This window comes from Eucalyptus grandis, chromosome 4 (assembly GCF_016545825.1).
Source record: "Eucalyptus grandis isolate ANBG69807.140 chromosome 4, ASM1654582v1, whole genome shotgun sequence".
Classification (NCBI taxonomy): Eukaryota; Viridiplantae; Streptophyta; class Magnoliopsida; order Myrtales; family Myrtaceae; genus Eucalyptus; species Eucalyptus grandis.
This window is the reverse complement of record NC_052615.1, coordinates 2,925,864-2,950,291: the sequence shown is the minus strand read 5'-3', so window position 1 is coordinate 2,950,291 and position 24,428 is coordinate 2,925,864. Positions and strand designations below refer to the sequence as shown.

Below are 24,428 nucleotides of genomic sequence, written 5' to 3'. Positions count from 1 at the left end.
TTGGTAAGCTCTATTCCAAACCCTATGTCAATTACCCAGCCTTTTTCTCCACAATGAAAAAAGCATGGAAAACTGAAACTGTAACCCGTTCACAAAAAGAACCTGGGCTATTTACCTTTGTCTTTCAAATGGAAGAGGAAAAAGAGAGGGTCATGAAGACATCACCTTGGTCTTATTCTAGTAACTTGCTAGTTTTAAGACATTGTGAGCCGGAAGTTCCAGAGCACTGTTATGATTTTACTAAAGCTGTTTTCTGGGTGCGTATTGGAGGTATTCCCCCTAGCTGGAGAGTAGAGCAAGTCTTTAAAGATTTGGGAAGCAGACTCAGACAAGTTATGGAAGTTAACCTTGATACAACGGGTAACCATCAATAGAAAGGAGGAAGAGTGAGAATAGAAGTTGACCTGAATGTTCCACTGAAATCGGGAGCAATCCTGGATATTAGTTCCAAATGGCTTTGGGTGGAATTCAAGTATGAGCGTCTCCCACATTATTGCTATTCTTGTGGGAGAATAGGGCACTATGCTTCTGACTGTGCTAAAATTCCTTATGTGCAATCACCTTGGGCAAACAACAAAATAGGACCATACGAGCCCTGGTTGAAGGCAGAAGCATGTGAGCACAGCCCTTATTGGGAAACATTTTATGGTAAAATTGAAGAAGAAATTATCGTGGAAATAAAAGATTACATTTTATGGCAGAAGTATCGTGGGAAAATCAGTTCAATATAGCTACTGAAGCTGCTCTTGCACTCAAGGAAATGCATTCTAGCAAAATCATTCATGGCAACATCAAGTCGACGAATATACTTTTAGATCAAAATTACTCGGTGAAAATATATGATTTTGGAACTTTAGTACTTATATCACCAAAGCATAGTCATCTCATAGCCACCAAAATAGAAGGCACCTTGGGCTACATCGATCTAGAATATTTAACCACCGATAAGCTAACAATTGAGAGTGATGTATACAGCTTTGGAGATGGTATAGACAATGCCATATGACCGCCGCACGATCGTCACATGACCACCGCACGATCACCACACAATCGTCGCACGAATGCCGCACGACCGCCACACAACCGCCGACCGCCATTAGTCACAAAGCAAAGTTGGTTACTTATGATCCCACCTTCAAAATGAAGAGGAGTACAAGAATTTATCAACGTTAATTTGAGGTTGTGAAATGAAAAATAAGCGCCACAACTGCATTCTTTTGGCTTAGGTAATGCTAATGAATCTTTACCAATACTAAAAAAATTCTATTGAACATCATTAAAGATATTCATTAATTTAACATGCATCAAGTTTATTTACTGAGTGAGTGAGAGAGATTCACTAATTTAACATTCATTGCCTTTGTTTACTGACTAAGTGAGAGAGAACCTATTGTCAAATATGTTGAGGTCGGGGCTCAAATTAATACTCCATTGGATACTGCCTAAAATATTCATATAATTAACATTGACATCCAATGTTCCAATTTTAGCAATACTAACGAAAAGTTCGAATCTTTACGGAGGCAGAGCTAGCAAAAGCAACCAACAACTATGATGAAAGCAAGAAGTTAGGTGAGGGCAGTTTTGGTTACGTCTATAGAGGGAGAATAGCCATGGGCTAGGGCAATTTTGGTTCCGCGAAGAAAGGGAGAATAGCGGCGGACATCGAGGTCGTGGTCAAGAAGCCTAAAGATGTGCACAAGCCTCTAATGAAGAAGGAATTCCAAGATGAACTTAAAACTATGATACCAAAAAACTTCAAAGATGTGGTGAAGCTCTATGGCTTATGTTTGGAGACTAGAATACCCTTGCTGGTTTATGAATATATATGGAACGGTACTACTCTCTTCAAACACATCCATCCAGAAGTATCGTGGGAAAATCGACTCAATAAAGCTGCTGAAGCTGCTCTTGCACTCAAGGAAATGCATTCTAGCAAAATCATTCATGGCAACATCAAGTCGACGAATATACTTCTGGATCAAAATTACTCGGTGAAAATATCTGATTTGGAACTTCAGTACTTACATCACTGGAGCATAGTCATCCCGTAGCCACCGAAATAGAATGCACCTTGGGCTACATTGATCCAGAATATTTAACCACCGGTAAACTAACAATTGAGAGTGATGTATACAGCTTTGGAGATGGTATAGACAATGCCATATGACTGCCGCATGATCGTCACATGACCACCACACGATCACCGCACGATCGTCGCATGACCACCACACAATCATCGCATGACCGCCGCACGACCGCCGACCGTTGCCGCCGACCGCCATTAGTCACAAAGCAAAGCTGGTTACTTATGATCCCACCTTCGGAATGAAGAGGAGTACAAGAATTTATCAGCATTAATTTGAGGTTGTGAAATGAAAAATAAGCGCTACAAATGCATTCTTTTGACTCAGATAATGCTAATGAATCTTTACCAATACTAAAAAAATTCCATCGAACGTCATTAAAGGTATTCATTAATTTAACATGCATCAAGTTTATTTACTGAGTGAGTGAGAGAGATTCACTAATTTAACATTCATTGCCTTTGTTTACTGACTAAGTGAGAGAGAAACTCAGAGAGAGAGAAGAGACATGAGGGGGTGCCGCTGTATATCCATGGCATTGTGAAAAACATGTCATCTTTTTTGGGGTGCCGCTGGAGTTGTACTTCATCATCTTGTGATGATCCACAAAATCCCGAGGGTTAGCTTAAGAGGATTGACAAACACTTTGTGAAACTGTTGCACTAAAATTCCTTCCACGATAAAATACATTTCACCAGAAGTTGTTATTCAGTTTTTTACAAGAGGAGAAAAATTCTATGATGACTCCGGACAAGAAATATTATAGGAACACAAGAAAACTGATAATTTCACTTCAAATGGAACTGAAAATCAATAAACTTTGCTAGTATTTAATCAACAACAAAGCCTAAGGACATACAATCTGGTTGGTGTGAGTTGTCAATTTTGATTAATTGGAAAAATTATAGGACTGATTAGATGCTAAGTTCATATTGTATAATATCTTTATTTTGAAAATCAACTAGATTCTTAACCTAAGATAGTGCATAGCCTAGAATAGTTTTTTTGGTAGCTTTTCTCTGTACAATTATATATATATATATATATATATATATATATATATTGTACTCATTTAGAAAAGATATTGAAGAGAGAAAAGCATCTCTATTCATCATTGTATTGAAGTAGAGATCCTAATGTTTTTTACTATGATCAAACCTCGACACAAAAATTAGAATAGGGAGGAACCAAACCTAATCAAAAACTATATAAAAAAACAATTGATTTAGTGGTGCACCAACAACAAGGCGAGAGTCCTTCTACAACTGCCATCCTTAAGGATTTAATGACTCGAATAACACAAGTCTTGACCCAAAATCAAACTTAATCTAGGCATTAAGTTGGACAGCACCATAATGGTCCCAAGTTGTTGAGTTGTATATCTCTGATAAAGCCAAGTTGGGATATATCAATGAGGACTTTCCACAACCTCAACCAACCTCAACTGACAGATCCAACCTTTAGGAGATGGAGAATTGAAAATGCAATTATGAAGGGATGTTGATTAATTTCGTGGATTCAACCCTGATAAGCAATTTTAACCTAAGTGCCAAAACTTAGCATGAGAGGATACCTTAGCATGAGAGGATATCTAAGTGCCAAAATTGGAGTAAAATAGATCAATTAAGTGTCAACGGCGAGAAATTCCAGCCAAAATGTTGACGTGGCAATTTTTTGGCAAGATAAGTACAAATTGACATCATTTTACATGCCAACGTGATTACACAAGTGCGAAAATGACGTCGTTTTACTAATATAGTTAGATAATTAATATAAATATTAATTAAATTAAATTTAAAACTAAATTTATATATATAAAGAGAGGAAGGAGATGAACATTGTAGGCGACCGAGGGTTAAGCCTTGCCACCTCCTCCCCCACACCCCCCCAATAGGGAGGCCCGCAACCCTTACCCCAAATCTAGCAACGGTGAGGGCCCTCACCACCGATCGGTCGAGGTTGCCGCCCCTGGTCCCCCATTGTCACGGCCTTTTCTAGCAACGTTAGGAGGCAGCGACAAGGGCTTGGCCTCGCCTTCTGCCTCCTCCTCCTTTTGTTTAATTTTTTAAAATTTTTATTTTTATTTTCATAAGTATGAATATTTTAATTTAATTACTATTTATATTAAAATTTAAAAAAGACAAAACAACATCGTTTTGGTTCTTCATCACTAACTTAGCTCTTTGGCATGCCACGAAGGCAAATTTTATTATTAAAAAATTGACACGTAGGATTTTCAGCCACCTTTACTGGACTTGGCACTCAAGTGTCTCATTTTTTTTATAAAAAAAATGGCACTTAAATATCACTTTTGTAATTTTTGGCATTTAAGTATCCCTACGTGCCAAGTTGTGACACTTTAGGAGTTTGGCTCCCAACTTTATTCGTTTTCCAATCGCAAAAATGGTATGTCATTCAATTTCTACAACTTTGTTTGATGGAACCAACTCCTCTCAAGTGTATAATTTGAAAAGACATGTGACTAGAATGTCACAAGCTGGAGGGCCAATTGAAGCACATTATAATGGTCTTCAAGATTTATAGAGAGAAATTGACTTCTGTCACCTTATCCCAATGGAATGTCCCACTAACATAGAGAGGTATAACTTGGCTATATAGGAAGATAGAGTCTATATTTTTCTTAATGGGTTGATATTTTTCTTGATGGGTTGGATGATCGTCTTGATAAGATATGTGTTGATATGCTTCAAATTCGACCATTCCCTGTGGTTGAACAAGCCCATGCTCATGTTCGAAGGGAGGATGTAAGAAAAGTAGTTATGATACCAAGCATGAAATTTACACATGCTAGTTCCATGGCCTCCAAAGGAGTCTAGACAGAACCTCAGTGACCACCGACACTCTAGATTTTCAAAACCGATTCTTCCTCTCCAGGAGGTGAAAAGATGAATATAACCTCAAAAGCCAAGACACAATTGGAAGGAGGCTTTACACGCTATGAAAACATGAAGCATACTCATGAAACTTGCTTTAAGTTACATTGGTACCTAGAATGGTGGAAAGAACTCAAGGCATTAAAAGATTCTAATAGTGGGTTGGGATGAGCTTCTTTGGTAAATGCAGAACCTCACCTATCTTTAATTCCATAAGTGGAATCATCAAGAAATTCAACTCTCAATAAGCAAGGTAATCGTGATTATGCATGGGTTAGCTATAATCAAGATAATTACAATGGATGGATTGTTGACTTGAAAGCAACTAACCACATGACATTTAGTTCAAATGAATTTGTCAAGATTACTAACCAAGACAAAGTAGTGTTGCCAATGCTAATGGGGTCATACACCTTGTTACAGGAGCTAGCATTGTTGCTTTCTCACCCTTTTTCTCTTCATCCAATGCTTTGTTGGTTCCATCTCTCTCGAATAAATCGATGTTTGTAGGCCAAGCCACTGAAGAGCTAAATTGTGTTGCTCTAATCTATCCTACTTTTTATCCTTTGCCGGATATTCTCACAAAGGAAATGAATGGGCATGGTATCAAGAGAGGGGTTATACTACATGGATGATTTTAGTCCTAGTAAAGCAAACAATGTGCAATACTAAACTAATATCAAGGGAAGATAGATTTGGCTATGGCATCATTTATTGGGACATCTATCATCGGTTATATGAAGTACTTATTTCTTAATCTATTTTCCAACTTACAGGAATTAACTTTTAAATCCGAAATTTGCATTTTGGCTAAAAGTCATAGTGTACCTTTCCCAATAAGCCAACATAAAAGTGATATTCGCTTTGTGTTAATTCATTCTAATGTTTGGAGACCTTCTCCAATTACTATTGTTTTCAAAATTCTTTGGTTTGTGATAATTGCTAACGATTGTACTCGAATGACTTGGTTATACTTGCTGAAGCACAAAGTTGATGGATTGGGAATGTTTCGAACTTTTCATGCTATGATTCAGACTTGATTTTTAGCTAAAAGTCAAATTCTTTGTTCTGACAATGGTGGAAAGTATGTTGATAGGGAATTTCAAAATTATTTCGAGAATCCTGATCTTCTTTATGAAACCTCTTATACTCAAATACCATAATAGAATGGAGTTGTTGAATAGAAAAACAAGCATATCTTAGAAACTACTCGTGCATTATTGATTGGTTCACATATATTGAATAGATATTGGGACAATGCAGTGGTCACAACAATATATTTATTGAATTGTATGCCTTCAAAGATGTTGAATTTCAAGACTCTATTATAAGTCATTTCCAACCATGTCACTCTACCATCTATTTTGCTGATTCCTCCCCAAGTTTTGGGATGTGTTGCTTTTGTTCATCTTCATAAAAATCAACGTACTAAGCTTGACCTTTGTCCGATTCACTATTATTATTTTTTTTTTTAGGGTATGGCACACAAAAAATGGGATATTGATATTTCAATCCTACCACCAAGCGTATGTATGTCACCATGGACATAACCTTCATGGAATCTAAAAGTTTTTTTAATCGTTATTAGCATCCAATTCTTCCTTTCGGGGGGAGATACTAGTTGAAAGATGGAATTGGTGGGATTGCGTTGTATCCAAAGACACTCTAGTACAAATTGAAACTAGACAACCTAACAGCCTAGTGAGTGAAAAAAAGTGAAGCAATGGTTAGTGAGGAGGATAGGATTGATATTGAGCGAGAAGCTAGTTAAATAGTAAGAATTGACAATGATGGTACCACACAGATTGTTGAACCCCTCACTCTTTGGTACCCAACGACTCGTCTCCTAGGAATATTCTTGAGGTAAGCTCTCCTACTACACCTTCTTCTCTTGATGACTTGAATACCTTTGTCAGTTACTACTTGCATTTCAGGCAAAATCGTGGAAAGTCCCCAAATTAGTACTCACCATATTTTGAGGAAAGGAGATCAAAATATCATATTGCAACTCATGTATCAACTTGGAGTTATCAGAACCTCTCTAGGCATTTGAATACAACATGTCTTCAATCCATGTTCCTAATGGAATACAAGAAGCCTTAGCAGATTTGAAGTGGATGCAATTGATAAAAGAAGAAATGGAGGTGCTAAAGAAAAATAAAACACGGAATCTTGTTCCATTGCTGGATAGAAAAAAAACAATTAGGTGCAAACGGGCTTTCTCTATTAAACATAAGGTGGACAGATCTATTGAAAGATATAAAGCAAGACTTGTAGCAAAGGGATGTACACAATCATATGACATAGACTATCAAAAGACTTTTTTACCAATAGCGAAATTGATCACTATTAGGGTCTTATTGTCTCTAGCTGCAAACTTAGACTGGCCATTATATCAATTCGATGTAAAGAATGCCTTTCTTATGGTGACCTTGAGGATGAGATTTATGTGGATATTCCACTAAGGTACACTATTTTCTAAAAAATAGGGGTTGTGTCTAAGTTGCAACATTGTATAGTCTAAAACAATCTTCCTGCACATGGTTTGGACAATTCAGCTTGGTTATGAAGAAGTACGGTTTTTACTAGAGTAATTTAGATCATACTCTATTCTTGAAACAATGACGGGGAAAGGTAATGGCTTTAATAATTTATATGGACGACATAATTATCAAAAGGAATAACATGGGAGAGATCTCTATACTCCAAAATAGATGGGCAATGGAGTTTGAAATGAAGAATCTTGGGGGTCTCAAACATATGGCATAGACTATTAAGAGACTTTTATGGATTGATTGATTAAGAATCAATGTCTTTGGACTTAAGGGCGTGAATCCATAATTCTTTTGCATGCGATTTTTAGATGGATGTTATAGGATCGATGCATGTACACGGTGTAAACCAAAAGCATACACCTAGACCCTAATTGATACACAAGGTATGGGACTTTGATACATGATTTATGTTTCCGTGGGCTCTTAGCTAACTAAGGTGGTGTGATTCTCTCATAGTGTTAGTATTAATATGATAATTAATTTATTGTGCCATCATGAATTGATTGATGACATAAAAGATATGCTTAAATTGAATCATCATTCCGTACTTCAAAATTCTTGTATAGAAGAATTTAAGTTTTTTTTACAATTAAATCATGAAAATTACTGGTGTACTTAAAAGAAAAAGGAACTTGCTAAATTTGCTCGTTCAGTTTCATCCATTCAATACATTGGCAATAACTTTATCTTCTTCGTCTGTTGATAATAATAAAGTAAAGGGAAAATTCCAAATAATGACCCGAAGTTGACTAATTTTCTCAAATAATAACCCGAAATGAACTTTGTGTCAAATAAAGACCTAAATGGACACATTATCTCAAATAAGGATCCGAAGTAGTTGAATCAATTCCAAATAAGAACTCGAACTTGCTGGTTAGCCAAATATTTGCTGGCTATCAAGCATGTGACATTTCCGATGACCAAAGTTTGGGCGATTTTGGAAAATTAACAAATCCTAAAAAAAAAAAAAAAAAACCTTAGGTTTTCTACGGTCTCCCTGTTCCTTGTACCCATCTTCTGCAAAGTCGAAGACCCAAATTCTCCATCGGTTGAGGCAAGAATTAAAAAACAAGAAGAAAACCAAATGCTTCTTTGTTTGTTTGTGAAGACCCAAATTCTCCGCCGGCCGAGCAAGGTAAGGAGCAACGAGAATCAAGTCGTGATGATGACCAGGTAGCGATTTGGTTGAGTAGCGGGGAGAAGAAAGAAGAAAACGTAAACATCTAAATGAATAACCTAAACTTAATTAATTTATAATTTTCTTTTTTTAAAATCACAATTTTTTGACAAAATTGCCCCTATTTTAATCGCCAGAAAATGTCTACCGGCGAACTAAGGTCCTCAATAGAAATTAACTTGATCATTTTGGATCCTTTATTTGACACAAAATTGACTTTGAGTCATTATTTGACACAAAGTTCATTTTGGGTATTTATTTGAAAAAAGATTTACTTTGGGTCCTTATTTGGAATTTTCCCTAAAGTAAAAGAATGGAACAATTGATTGAGAATAACTAAAATTACTAATTTTTAATCATGCACGAATTTTATAATATTTGGGTATATTGGGCAAGGTAATTCGCAAAATTTAATTGTGGTCGGTACTTTTCTATTTGATGAAAATTAAGGATTGCCTTCCTTTACTTATCCGGATAAGTGAGTTTTTTGCCTATTTGAATTAATTGAATCTACAAGTCCCTCACCAATATCATTATGTATAAATACATCAGAAATCTGCCGACCCAATAAATAATCACAAATCGGAAAAATTCATGATTTCACGTTCCCGCCTTCGCCTCGTTGCAGGGGCGCGCGCTGCTTTCCTTCTCGCCGCCGCTGTGTCTCGACCTCCATCGCCGCCCTCCTCTTCCCCGATTTCCACCCGACTAGACCGCTGTCCGATTCTTGGGTTTTGGCGGCGGATTGTGGCTCGATTCCGGCCTGTTTCAGACCCTCTCTTATTTATGGTCGACGAGCTCGTTTTCGTTTCGAGTTGAGAGAGAAGAAGAAGAAGAAGGGCGACGGAGAAAGGAAGGTGGAGAGAAAGTGTTACCTGCCGGATTTTACCCTTCGAAGTTGCCCAGGCTTCGGAAGTCCAAGAATTGGCAGATTAAGGTTCGGATGATGCTTCCGATGAGCATCCGATGCAACACCGGCGGGAATTACATTAACAAGGGCACCAAGTTCAATTCCAGGAAGGAGGACGTCGTCGGCGAGGTCAGTTGCACACCTTCGACTCTGTTTCCCATTCCAAAGTTGTCGACTCTGTTCTAATTCTCGGTGTTCTTTTGTTTTCGTGAGCAGATGGATCTGGGTATCCGGATATTGAGGTTTTACTTTAAATGTACCCTTTGCTCTGCTAAGCTCACCATCAAAACTGATCCACGCAATTCTGATTACCTCATGGAGTCAGGGGCCACGAGAACTTTTAAGCCCTGGCGTCTGCAGGATGAGGTTCTGATTACCTCATGGAGTCAGGGGCAAGATCTTGTCTTTCTGAATTTTCTTGTCTTTTTTTTTTTTTTTTTTTAAACAGTTTGTTGATCTTTGGGAAGTGTGTGTCTCGAGCCTCTTCATCATTTGGGTCTGGGCATGCGGTGGAGGGTGAGAAAAGAAAAAGGGAGACTGCAGAGATGCATTATCTCATCAAGTACTTGGAAAATGAAACTTTAGATTCCAAGAGGGAGATGGACACTCTGGCGGCGCTTCATGAAATGCAATCTGTGAATGTGAGTTTCTTGATTTGAATATGTATTTGTGCAGATACCGATATATGGTAATTGATTTCCTTGTTTTTCTGTTGCTTAGAACTTTTTATATTCTTGTGGTGCTAATGGGTGGGCATTATTTTTTCCAGTCTGGGCGTGCAACAGTGAGCACAGATGCAATGTTGCAGGGCTTACAACGTACATCTGCTGCAAAGGTATGAGTTGTTTCCCATCTACTTTAATTAGCATTCTGAATAAAGTGAGGAGGGTCAAAGCTCCAGCCACTGTCACTACATAGAATTCATTGCTCTTCTTACTTCGACTTCGACCTAATTGTCGGATTATCCCTGACTTTGTTGGTATGACGGGAAGGAAAATTGGAGGAAGAGGACGAAGTGCTTACTAAATCAATAGTATTTCATGTTAGTGTTCTTTCTACTAAAACAATACTTGTTGCTTCCCTGAAACTTTCTTGTAGACATCCAAAAATTCCGTCCGTAGGATCAAACATTAAGATTTGACTCAAACTTATGCTAGTAATGATGAATCACTGGACAATACTCTCAAGGTTTGCAATGCTCTAATTATCAGCATATTTGCTTTCCTGTCGGCTATCTTTAAGGGTGTGAATTTGTTGAGAACAGTCTTGAATGTGTTGTGCATAACTTCTGGTTGAACTGGTCATGTGCTTAATAAGGTGCTTATGTAGCAGTTTATAAAATGTAAATGGTACTTTAATCTACATATAATCTTAGTTATATCTAAAAGTTGAGCTCGTTTGAAGATACTATATTGCAAATTCTTTGTTTTTGTGATAATTGATCCCTGTTTCAGTATGGAATAAGTTTACAATTGTCTTGCTTTACTTACATTAGATGTATATGCATTGACAATGTGATCTGTAAATATACAGCTTTCTTTTGGGTTGATCACCTGTTGCTTAAGATACTTTGCTGACCTTACTTCTGAACAAGACTGCCTAGATAAAGCTTCTTTGTCCATATTTCTCGGCAATTTTTTTGAGGGTTTTTCAAATTAGAGGATTACATTGTATGATGTTGCTTTCTACGTTCAGATGTTGTCTTGCATTCCATTACTTAATAGATTTCTTTGGGCGTAGGTTTTGGCTATAGATTTACTTTTCTCTCTGTGATTTTCACAGGTGTTGTCACTATGTCAATTATCTGCCACTTTGATGCCTAAGTTTGGAAAAATGTGGCATTGATAGTTCGTAGTTATGCATGGCACTTGCTAAGTTTTCATTTCTAGATGTCTAGCTTTACTGGGCTTACTGACTTCAAGCTAAAAGCCAAAAGAGTTGCCATAAGCCATTCAGCGTTGTTCATACAATCTATGGCAAAATAGCCATATGTGGTTACAGTGAGAATGATGTACGCCCTTTCCAAGTTTCTTCTCTTTATTGTCTTCATGATTGTTTGGCAATCGAAAATTCTATAATCATTGTCAAGATAAGTCTCAAGTGATTGTTCCATATTTGGAAGGTCCACAGGCAATTGGAGTCAGAGTAATATGACAAGTGAATTTCTTTTTATTCAATTTTTGCGGGTTTATTTGCGTACTGCTCATTTGTGCCACATTGGGGGTCTCTCATCGGCCATGGCCATGTTAATGGCTGGAGCTTGCCATGTCTTAATGCCTAAGTTTGAAGCTAAAACAGCCATTGAGGTTATAGAGAAACATGACATCACTGCTTTGATCACTGTTCTGGCCATGGTCGCTGATCTAATATCCTTTCTCAGGTTATCTACAAAGAGTGATCTTTAACAAGCAATGTAAATTTTAAATATAATGTGTAGAGAGCATCGGCCATTACATTATCTAAGTTCCAAGTTATGCTTTTCGAGGGGTACTTCTGCTTAATTCCTAGTTTCCTCAGGGAGAAGGGACCGTGGAAAGGAAGAGACTGTGTCAAAAAGATATTGAATGGCAGAGGAAGTTTGTCAATTGATCTTATTAAAGAAGCTGGCAACTTCTTCCAAGAGCTAAGATTCTCTCAGCCTGTGCTGTGCATCCTCTAAACCATAATGCTGTTAATTGTACCACATCAATGCTAGTTGGAGTAGAACCTGCTAGCAAAGTGCATTGAACTTCTTTCCTCATCATACTATTTTTTCTCCTTTGTTTTCTCAATATGCAGGAATGACAGAGACTCGTTCTTCACTAATGTTCATGACTCTCTATGACCCACATTTCTCGATTTCCTTACCAGCCCCTTCATTTTCATGTCGGAACAGATCTCAGTTCAGTTCAAACACCACGAGGCATTTGTGTTGGCAAGCCTGCCCCACATGTTGAATTGAGGACAGATGGTGATGATTCAATTGGCAATGGGAAAATTCTAACTAGATGTCCACACATGATGACTGGATACTGGCATCAAGTTCGGTCATCAGTCTCTAACAGTCATTCATGATTTGACACTGGTGATGTTGGTTTCATTGATGAGCATGGTCAGGTGTGGCTCATTGGTCGAGAAAGTGGTTGGATCAAGACTGGGAGAGAAAATGTTTACCTGAAGAGGTAATAGAATTTATCATGTATGAATTGGCTTAGAAATGATTTTTTTTTCCTTTGACCAAGCATAGATTTCTGATAGGTAGAGGCAAATATTGGACCTTTTTATTTTTCACTGTTTTCAATGATGAACCTGTTTATTTTCTCAAAATCATGGTTAGCTACAGTGAAAAGATGTACGAGAAGCTCATTTTCCTGGGACGTGTTCTTGTTTCACAGCATAGGTAGAGGCAATACTGTTCCAACATCCAGGAGTAGCTGGAATCGTCATCATAGGAATTCCTGAAGCTCGCCTGACTGAGATGGTTGTTGGGTCTATTCGTGTGAAAGAAAACTGGCTTTGGTCCGATAAAAGCCATGAACTTCGAGATGAAAAAGAAGAACGTTTGTTGTCTGATGAAATTCTTCGACAGTACTACAGATACAGGAACTTAACAGGGTATTGCTCTTTCAAATATATAGCTACTTTGATCCTAAACTCTCTCTCTCTCTCTCAAACACACAACCCATGCACACGGCCGCGTGAACTTCTAGGCGTATGTTGATTTTTTTAATGTTTTATCCATCATTATCGATCTTATCAACCAAAATAAATATATCATTAATTTCTTTGCAGGTTTAAGATACCAAAAACTTTCATTCCTTGGAAGAAGCGTTTCCCGACTACTACAACAGGAAAAATACGAAGGGATGTAGTTCGCCAGGAAGTTGTTTCTCATGTTCGGTTCATACAAAGCAATTTATGACTGCTGACATTGTGACTTCCCAATTGAATGATGAAATATGAAATGACTCCGGTCTGGCTCTTACCGTTCTTCAATGCAAAACTCCCTCCCAGACAGATTCTGCATCAATTTTTTGGAATAGGATTTTGCATCAGCCGTGAAATTTAGGAAGAAAGATGGTGAGGAATTAAGGTTTTCTGTTCGAGGGCTTTGAAAGAGCCGATAAGCTCGAAATCACCTCTACAGCTATTACCAGAAGCCTCTAAAACCAAAGAGCCGCTTAACACAAATACCTCATGAGACACCAAAACAAGATGCTGTTAAAGGTGTCTTTTTTTTTTTGGTAAAGGTAAGTAATATAGAAAGACAAGAGAGCCAGGAGGCCATACAAAGAACAGCAGGGAAGAGCCGGCACCAAAAACTTGCACTCAGAATGTCAGAGTACCACTCGAGTGGAAGGGTGCCAACTCGAGCTGCAGAGAAGGAAAAAGGAAACAGAAAAACAGGCAGCTAAAAGAGGCTGACGAACAGCGCAGCCAGGGCAGAAAGCATGCCAAAAAGAAACGAAGAGGGAGGGCAGAAATACAACTCCACAACACCAGGATACAACCAAATGAAAGCAGCAGCCGGGTGAACTGGAAGCAGCAACAACAGCGACTAAAAGACCAAGGGTAAGACGAGATAGAGAACCACCCAAACAAGGGGGAAGAGGGGGCTACCCACGAGGCTGTTAAAGGTGTCTTAGTTCTCTCAAAACACAAAAAAGCTTGAACAAACAGGTAAGCTTGAAGACACAGGATATGCTAAACTTGGTCTTCGGGAGAAAACGAGCCGGTTCAGCTTTAGTTACGTAGTCATATCCACTCGTGCAATACTTATAATACACACTCTTGACACTTCTCCTCGCTTTTTGATGGAAAGTCACCATCAGCCTTGAGCATTCCCCGTACAAAGGAAAATTATCCAAAAGGAAATGACCCTAAGTCCCTAGAAGATATAAACAGAAAAATATAATAAACAATAAATTGAAGCCTCTCGCTACTTACAAGATTTGTCAGGCACTGCAATTGGTTAAATTATAATGCATGGCTTACACCCTTTAATAGTCGTATGGGCAGTGTTACTTGCAGCGGCAACCGATACTGAAGTTCGAAATGTGAGCGTCTCATGCTAAACTAGGCAAAGATTGATGACGAAAAAGGACAAGTGCTTGATCTAGTTGGAGGTACAAATAAAAACCCAAATCAAATCGCGTTCGATACTAATGAAATAAGATCAAGGAAAAATTCCAAATAAGGGCTTAAATGGACTTTATTTCAAATAAGAGCATGAAATTATTATATTAGTCTTACAGAAGGGCTTGAAATGGTTATGATTATTTTAAATAAAAGCCTAATCTCTCCGTCTTTGGAGAGAGACAGCAGGCCCTTGCCTTTAGTCGGTGGGGGACGCCAACCCTCACCTAGACTTCAACAACCCTATTGGCCGTCGTTGTTGCCCCACCGGCGATGGGGTGGTGGCCATAGGGGGGGAGGTTGCCCTCCCGCCTATGTTTTCCCTTCTTCTTTTTTTGTTTTGTTTTGGTTTTATTTAGTTTTCTACGAAAAAATAAAGAAAAAAGGAAAAAAATTAAAAAGACGAAATTATCCTTCACAATTGGTGAGTTCATGCCCTTATTTGAGACCGATATGGTTACTTCACGCCCTTATTTAAAACAATATCAATTTCAGGTCCTTATTTGAGAAAATAAGGGCACCTCAAGCTTTTATTTGGAATTTTCCCTAAGATCAATTCATGCTAACAAAAAAATCAATTCATAACAACATCAAATAACATTAATAAAACCAAGTACCTTCTCATCATATTTAGTTTCCTTAAGGAACTTCCACATAAATGTGGATGAAGTCGCAATTGAAAAGTCATATTCTATAGTGTTCAATATCAATTCCTCGTGAATAATGCTAAAGGACAAAGAGAGTTATGTAAGAAAAGAAAAGTTAATAGAGGAACAGAAACAGAAGCAAAATGAGGAATGGGAATTTCGCTTCTCTCTAAAGCCTGCCATTTCTAGAATCTCCTGTACATAGCTCGACATCTCCTCCACAAGGCACAATGTAAGTGCCAAGTTGGAAAACAAATCCATACAAAGGATGGATCGTCTTATTCCAACATACTTAACAGCCAATTGCAAGCCGGCTACTCTAACCAAATTCGCTTTCCTCTTTTCCACGAGATGAACGGCCAAATAGGAGTAGAAAAGATTGCTAGATGTAGAGCCACGATTGGGAACTCAAACACCTTGTGTGCCTAATTATGCGACCAACGTCACTTTGTCCTGCCAAATCCCTCCTTTCCTTTGTGATTTCAATTATCCAATTGGGATCCCTTTAATTTTTTTTTCCTCCTTTGAATATTTACATGCATTCAAGTATTTGTTAAATTGTTTTCCCCTTCACTAGGATGAGAAAGGGTTAGAATCATGATCCGCGCCAATTTTTAACTATAGTGGAGTGCCTAAGCTAAGCCTTTCTCGAGATCAATGGAGTGCCTAAGCTATGCTTTTCTCAAGATTGATCACTCGCTCACTTGGATTGTAAAGAGAGAAAGTTTAGATAGAGTAACTTTGTGAGAGAATGCTTTCTACAGCAGAAATATTTAGATGGATACAAATAAGAGGGAATGCTCCCATATTTATATAAATAAATAAATAAAAAACTCTCTCATTCAACCTTTATTGACTCTAGATCTAATGGATGAGATTGCATCTCCCCATCTACCAATTACCGACATTTATGCCGAGAATGCTCTAGAACTCGAGACAATTACTAGATCGCTAGTCCTTGAATGTTTAGAGGACCCTAGGTGACTTGGCCCGGTCTTCTTGGATCGCACACAATCCTTTGATCATAGGAAACCTCAAGACCGTGACACAACAAAGACTTTTATGAAATAAAAAACTTGGGACCTTTAAGCCAGGTTCTCTCTATTCGACTAACGGTACTTTTTCTCACCAAATCCCTCCTTTCTTTTGTGATTTCAATTGTTCAATCGGGATCCCTTTAATTGTTTTTCCTCCTTTGAAGATTTACAAACATTCAAGTATTTATGAAATTGTTTTCCCCTTCACTAGGACAAGAAAATGTTAGAATCAAAATCCCTTGTCCTTTAAATCGATTTAATTAAGTCAAACGACGCATGCACTTAGAATTTTCTAAAAGCAAAACAACTGAAATTTTTAACAAAGTATGAATCTCGGCACACAGGTTCACACATAACTTTTAACAATTTTTTGAAATATGAATTATATTTAAAGTTTCACGGGAAAGTAAAAGTCAATCTTTACGTCATGATTTTGGTAAAGAAATTATCAAATTCTTTTCTAATGGAAGATAATTATACCAACCATCCGTTTTTGAGGAAATAATAATAATAAAAAAAAAAATACTTACGGTCTCTGACATACAAAGAAGAGGAAGACAAAATATATTTCCACCTTCATTTCAAAGGCCACACCAGCCTATGTGGAATCAGACTATATTCCTTCCTAGCTGAATATTTTTTTAGCTTTGTCAAGGCGAATTGGAAGTCGTAATATGACGTAGTTCAATTGTTTCTTTATGTATAACAAGGCTAAAAGAAACGTCCTTCTAAGAAGGTTAGTTTTCTTTAATTTTTTTTTGGAAAAAAATCACCGAGAACCCTAAACTATGCCTACTGAAACACATTTATTTCAAATGTTTTTTTTATGATACAAAAAACCCCAAACTTGTACAATACATTTATCTCAAACTTTCTTCTTGTGACACAAAAAAATCCTAAATTTATACTCGTGTGATATATTTACCCCAAAATTTAAGATAAATTTGTTATGCAAATATAAGTTTATGACTTTTTGAAGTATAAGTTTGAGAATTTTTAAGTTTAAAATAAATATATCACACATGTAAAATTCGGGGTTTTTGATGTCATAAAAAAAATGTTTGGGGTTAATGTGCCACAGTGGGCATAGTTATGTTTTTTTTTTTATGACTTTTTCCCTTTTTTAAAAATACATATAGTGGTAATGAACTTTTTTCAACATTACACGAGATACATGAAAAAAAGAAAAAAGAAAAAAAGCAGACATATATCTAAGTTCTCAATGATAAAAGTATATAAAGGGTGCTATAAGGTATTACGTGCTGAGCATTTTATAATTTCACCGTACGAAAAATTGAGTTACACCACATTCATGTTTATTATTACGCCATGCAATAAGAGAATACGCAAATGATAAATGTAATTTAGCGGATAAATAAATGTTAAAACAATCCCTAAAATAAGTTTGAACAATACACACAATAAACTAGTGGAAACAAATCGATAGGTATGCAATGGTTTATGAGACACATGTTATGTGAGTACGTGCACTTTTCTCATTTAAAAAATAAAATAAAATAAACTCTCTCTCTCCCTCTCTCTCAAATACGGTGATACCCCACCATTAAATCCCTCATTATAGAGCTAATTACGTCTCAATCAATGGATGCAAAAAATTGCCAAATTTTTTTTCTTTGATAAATATATTTCTATTTCAACAAAAAAAAATAATATATCTCTACCCATCTTAGACCTTTTTCTGAAATTGATTTTGGAGGTGCCAAATTTTCAAATTTGTTATTTAATTTTAGCGTTTGTTAGTGAGCAATTGAGCATGGCATGGGGTTCACTATCTATCAAATATTACAAGCGAACCCGGGGTTTATGTTAATTACTAATTGATGACCCGATGCATGAATTTAATAATGTAATTATTAAATTTGAGGAGGTTTTTATCGTTGATAAACACTCCTTAAATTTCACCCACTCGTAGGTAGTCATGATGGTTGGACTTTAATACCTCATCGCAGAGGGAACAAGTTCGAATCTCCAGATGCTCGTGACTTAAGTGAAGGTCTTAGGGGTAGTTTACTGGGTCAGCCCCCTCGAGGGTTTAAGTCTGAATAGCGGCTTGCAGCGAGGTTCCACTGGTGCTACCGAGCATTAAAGGGTTATGTGATCTCCAATGGTGATCTCCGGCGGTCCCTCGATCATCCAAAAAAAGAAAAAAACACTCCTTAAATTTCATTCAGTAATAATGATGGAGCACGTGAGATGGACTTCAAAACACAAACGATCCCGAGGGTTTGTAGGGGAATTTTGAATTTGGGTCTTAACGATCTAATCAGCCACACTATTAGATGATACTCATATGATTTTCACTCAAAGCAAAATTAGGTGTATCAATCGAAATAATAATTGTAAAATTTTATGAGACCACTACTAATTATTCTGAAAATTTAAATCTTTGGATAAATGCCGGGTTTACTATTTAAATATTCTAATTAATATAATGTTTGAGAAAGTTGGGGGATGCATTATTGCTTATTTATTTATCCAATAGTATAAAATCTGCAATTAGTGAGTATAATTTCTAGGCTTGGATCGATATCAAGAATAGGCAAAGAACAGCATAAATATTGTAACTTTCGTATGGTGCTCACTTGACTACCATAACTCTTATTTCCTTTACTAAAGTGTCACATCAAAATAAAATCAATCATTTGAATGTTATTTCCGACAAATCATTCGACATGGATTTTTTGAATTTTTTTTATTTTCCCCCTTTTTTAAGAGTCGGTGAGGGTTGCCGCAAAACCCTCCCCTAGATTTATTTTTATGTCATTGCTAAATTACCCTAATGAATTGTAACTTTCCTTTTGTGCATATAATCGTCCTCATGAGAGTAATTTGTAAATTATCTGTTATTAAGTTTATTTCGTACCATTGTTAATAAAATACTTAGTTTATAATGTTTATTTCGTACCATTGTTAATAAAATACTTAGTTTATAATGTAAGCTTAAATAATTTGGTGCTCGTAACTTTTCTTTAAAATCGGTTAGCCATGACAAGAAATCTACAAAGCAAATTTGACAGATCATGTTTTTATGAAATCCCTGAATGTAAGTACTTTGAATTTTCTGTGCTATTTTCATTGTTTTTTGAGTATGAATTTGTAGATTGCATGAACGAGATAGTATTATATGCTAATTGATTTATCTCCCAAGTTTACAAATAACATGAATTGATTTCCTTTCTCCTGCTGTTTAGATTTTATATTCTTGTCATACTAATTGGCGAGCAATTGTTTTTTCAATCAAGAGGTGTCACACCTCACGTGCTCATCTCTCAGTGGTCGATAAAATTTTGCGACTTCCTAGAACGAGTTGCCAATCCTTTCATTTTATTACACACACGGAAGCAAATAACAAATCCCCTGACAATAGCTATCTCAGGATAGAAAAGTAGGACAACAAATTCTCAAACGAAACATGCTTTTTAATACACTGAGTCAAGTACAAAAGTTTACAAGCAAAAGACTTCAACAGACCAGCTCTCAAAAGAAACTGTCCTATCTGACCCACACCTTAGATCTTCTTAGCTCGACTCCAAGTCCTCCATTCTACGATCCTTAAAAATTAAGCCCATGACAAGGTGAGATATAAATCTCAACGAGTTCACGCTTTAAACCCCGATTATGATGATAATACGCCTAAAGTATCATAATCACACAACCACACAATCATACAAACTTACCTCGTCTCAACTCCCCCCTGCAGGTTAGCATAGTTCATATCACAACCATATGCATATAGCCAATTTCACACACCAATTGGAACGTCTCAAATCACATCTCCGCCAATCACCACACCTCAGTTGATCATGCATTTCAAGTAATTACAATCACATAAGCACGGCCTAACTATTATACGATGAATCCAACTGACATACAGTGGATCTATCCGTCACACAGCGGATCTACCCAGCACACAATGGACCTAACCGTCACATAGCGGTTTTATCTGTGACACGGCAAATTTATCTGTCACATAGCGGATTTAATTGACACACGGTGGATCTATTCGTCACATAGTAGATTTATCCCTCACATAGCTAGGCGTCGTCTCGCCCCATCGAGTATGACAATGTCTACCTCAAGACAGCTTTCCACATAAAAGCATCGTTCACCCGACACATAGCGGATGCCGAATTCTCTTAACCAGCACACGATTATCCAATTCCAGCCAAAGACATTATGCTTTGCACTTAAATTCCTCACTTAAAAATAATGTCCATGCCTATTTTTATCATGTTAATAATACATGATAAAATAATCGTGTGTGGGTACACGATCAGCCTGAGCCAAAATTTTCATATCTTTGCTTTAGAAAATCTCACTATTTATATAGTGTTTGAAAACATTTTTGGTGTTGTAAACTGACGCCTTGATAGTTTCTAATTAATTATTGAAATTACTTAATTTTGGGATAAATACCAAAAATTATAGTTTCCACTCAATTTGTACAATTCAACACTCACTTGCAGAAATTAACCACCTCATTGCAATCAGCACAAAATTCTAGTCACCGGATATCCCGGTGTAATTTATGGAAAATAATTAATAATTAAATAAATTACTGAAATTAATTAAATAAATCAATTTCAATACCAAAATACATACTTAGGCCAAATAACGCTAATCTAATAACCTATTGGGCTAATTAAATTATTCTAACCATCCTAGCTATGTAACAACACACTCACCTAGCTAACTAAAATTTCTAACCACCTAATTATCTAATCTAACTAATCTAATTTAACTAAACAAACTAACAATTAAACTAATCACACTTAAATTAACCTAATCAGCCACTTAAACGTCATTAGCCTAATAAGTAGAGTTTAGTGCATAAACTCACCGGTTTAACGCAAAAACCGGTTCACCGCGACGACGGCGCGATAGCGGCTGAAACTCGGGCTTGCGGCAGCACCAACAGGGCTTGGACCGGGCCCGAAAATGGCCCAACAAATCTCAGCCCAAGCTGAGATTTGTTCTTGAGTTGGGCTGGACCGAAAGCTGAAGTTGCAAGCTGGGCTTGCTGGAATGCTGGAGTAGATGGGCTGACTTCGGTGGGCTGCTGGGCTCACTTGATGGGCCGAGATGTGCGGCCTGCTGGACTGAAACTTGGCCGAATTGTGGGCTGAATTCGCTGGGCTGAAGACGTTCTGTTGGAGGACTTCGAATGGGCTGGATCCGTGGGCTGAAGACGCGATGGAAGTTGGCTCGGGGACGTGCGGCTTCGCTGGCTTGCGGTCAACGATGGGGCAGGGATTCGTGAAGGAGAAGCAGCAGGATTGATGGGTGAAGCGGCTGCTGCAGGGGCACTTCGGTGGAATGATCAGGCGGAGAGAGAGAGGTCAACGTTGGGGCTTCTTGCTGCTGGAACGCGATTCGGTGGAGGACGCGTGAAGTGGAAGTGGAGCAGCTTCGGCGGAGACGTGTGGGGATGAGGGGCTGAATCGGTCGAAGATGGAGCTGGTGGGTCAACTCCTTGCTCCGTTAGTTGACTCGGTGGGGGACGTGTGCAGATAGAAGCTGACGCGCGGCAGAAGATGGGAAATTGTTGGAGAAGACGGGCGGTCAAATTGAAGAAGATGAGCTGCTCGAAGGATAAATGAAAGGAAGAAAAAGGCAGAGCAGCTATGGTTTTCGGTGAAGAGAAGCGCGAAGAAGATGGGGACGGAGGAGGCGTGCTCGAGAAGTTGAGGGGAAGAAAAGTCCAAACAACATATCTATTAACATCGTTAGAGGGTCCAAGAAGTCTTCAAGCTTATCCTCATGTCCCATAATTCTTTCTAGCAAGAATAAATCCACAATTAAACCAATTGGAGCCAAATGTTGCGCCCCCAAAGTCTAGGTCCGAATTTAACAATTTTGGACCTCAATTTCTTCTCCAATCCCTCAATTTGCTGTCCAAGTTTTGCTAAGGAAAAAGCCCACATAATTTCTACAAGTCCCTTGAATCAATTAGCTCGGTTTGGAAGCCAAAATTCCTTTTAATTTGGCCATTCCAAATTTATGTTTGTTTCCGAATCATTTGAAGTGTTTTTCCGTAGAAATACCGAAACTCGACAGAATTTCTCCGAAAGATAAGACGACGTCCTATAAATGAACCATGACATGCTCAAATGTCCGATTCCCGCAACCGAATTCAATTGCGTGGTTAAAATCGACCAACGCGATTTTAATCAAATCCAACAAATTATGTAGCTTTTAGGGATTTTATCACGGTTATATCTTTTAATGGCTTCACCCAATATATTGGTTAACTTGTGAGTGATCAGTTCAGAGAAAAAGAACTATGGGCACGCGAACGAGATGCCCATTTCATATATTCGGGATGGGGTTGAAATTCAGAATGTCACAAGAGGTGCAGCAGTGAGCATAGATACAGTGCTAGAGGACTTGTGACATTCATCTATTGCGGAGGTATGAGTTGTTTCCCATCTGCGAATATAGTCACAAAGGTCAATGGTCGTTTTATGAGCTCTTGCATAGAGTATATCGGGGCCCTGTCACCGCTTGGAATTCACATCACAATTCTTGACCTCTTTGGTCTTATTGCTTCTATTAAAATTGTAGATGAGTTATTCAAATGGTCTCTGAACAAATTTAGAACAACTTAATTAGCCTCCATGATCTCATATGCAGAAGGGTGCAAAATTGAGTTTTGAGTGGGGAAATTTCATCAGTTTAAAGCAATAGCTCATTTATAAATTACCCACTTATAGAAAAGGAAACAGGATTTAAGTCCAGCCGCTGTTCAGTTTATCTTTTTAAGTAGTGCTTCTTACCTTATACCTGTCCAAAGAGCACAAAAATTCTCCATAAGCACGAAAGTGCAAAAGCCATTTCAAGAACCACTTAAGTACCTTTTCATCATATTCAGTTCAAAGCAAATTTTGGAAACATATAGCACATTTCTTTAGAATGACATTTACTTTGGACTTACCTGTCAAATTTCCTGGACCATTCCAGCCACTGTGACATGGTAGATGCTTGGCTAGTTTCATCCAAAAGAAAAAACAAGAGAAAGAGTAATTTGTTAGTGTTTTTTTGGGACACAGTGGACTGTGTACTGCATCCCTTCTGGTTTTTTGTCTCCTGAGTTTCAGATTATTCGGAAAGTCAGAGATACCAATTGTTTGCATGCTAGTTTGCAAGAAAAGAATTGTAAACTAAGAGATTTATTCATGTGATAGCAACATTGGAGCCTTATCCTACTATGTGCAGTTGTTTCTTTATCACTTCATTTGGTAATCTATTCTATTTGATAGGATTGCAGAGATCTATGTTTTATTCTTCTGTTCTGTCAAATTAATTAACAACAGCTTAATTGTTTGTGTTTTTCTCATTTTTAAAGAATCAATGGAGCTCAATTGTTAGTCTAACAGTAGTTTCTGTAGTGGGAAATGGGTTATGTTAGATTAATTGCCTTCATGGTTGCTTTTATGAATTGATTGTCAGAACTTATACTCCATGAGTTGGACTTTAGTCCAAACTATGATCCAATTCCTATCCATGACTATGTTGCTATGAAAGGAAAGGAAATTCGAGGAAGAGGATGAAGCGCTTACTAAATCAATAATATTCCATGTTAGTATTAAACCGCCCTTCTTTATTTGATTTCACTTCTCTGAAATGAACAATTTTTCATTCTTTTTATTTATACTTATTAATTCGCTGGAACTTGCTTGCAGACATCCAAAGATTTTGTCTGTAGGATCGAAGATGAAGATTCAGAGGATGAGGAAAATCTGATTCAACCTTCTGCTAGTGACGAATCATTGAACACTCTCAAGGTCACTAATGCTCTAATTGTCAGCATATTTGCTTCCCTGTCGGCTACCTTTAAGCATGTGAATCTGTAGAGAACAGTCTTAAATGCGTTATGAATAAGTTCTGGCTGAACTGGTCATTTGCTTGACAAAACAAGGTGCTCATGTATCATTTAATAAAATGTATACAGTACTTTAATCTACGTATAATCCAAGAGTATATCT

General features: G+C 37.5%; 2 long non-coding RNA genes and 1 pseudogene across 2 annotated transcripts; 2 read left to right on the top strand and 1 right to left on the bottom strand.

The window, feature by feature from the left end:
- Nucleotides 1–9,306: 9,306 nt before the first annotated feature.
- On the top strand, nt 9,307–10,143 carry LOC120292933 (annotated as a pseudogene).
- Nucleotides 10,144–11,738: 1,595 nt separating this feature from the next.
- On the top strand, nt 11,739–13,598 carry LOC120292978. The gene is made up of 3 exons (XR_005550603.1): nt 11,739–12,784; nt 12,998–13,217; nt 13,395–13,598. It is a non-coding gene; the product is annotated as an uncharacterized LOC120292978 (long non-coding RNA).
- Nucleotides 13,599–19,821: 6,223 nt separating this feature from the next.
- LOC108959297 lies at nt 19,822–22,119 on the bottom strand. The gene is made up of 2 exons (XR_001986814.2): nt 21,284–22,119; nt 19,822–19,994 (listed from the first exon to the last, which is right to left on the bottom strand). It is a non-coding gene; the product is annotated as an uncharacterized LOC108959297 (long non-coding RNA).
- Between the last annotated feature and the right edge of the window lie 2,309 nt (nt 22,120–24,428).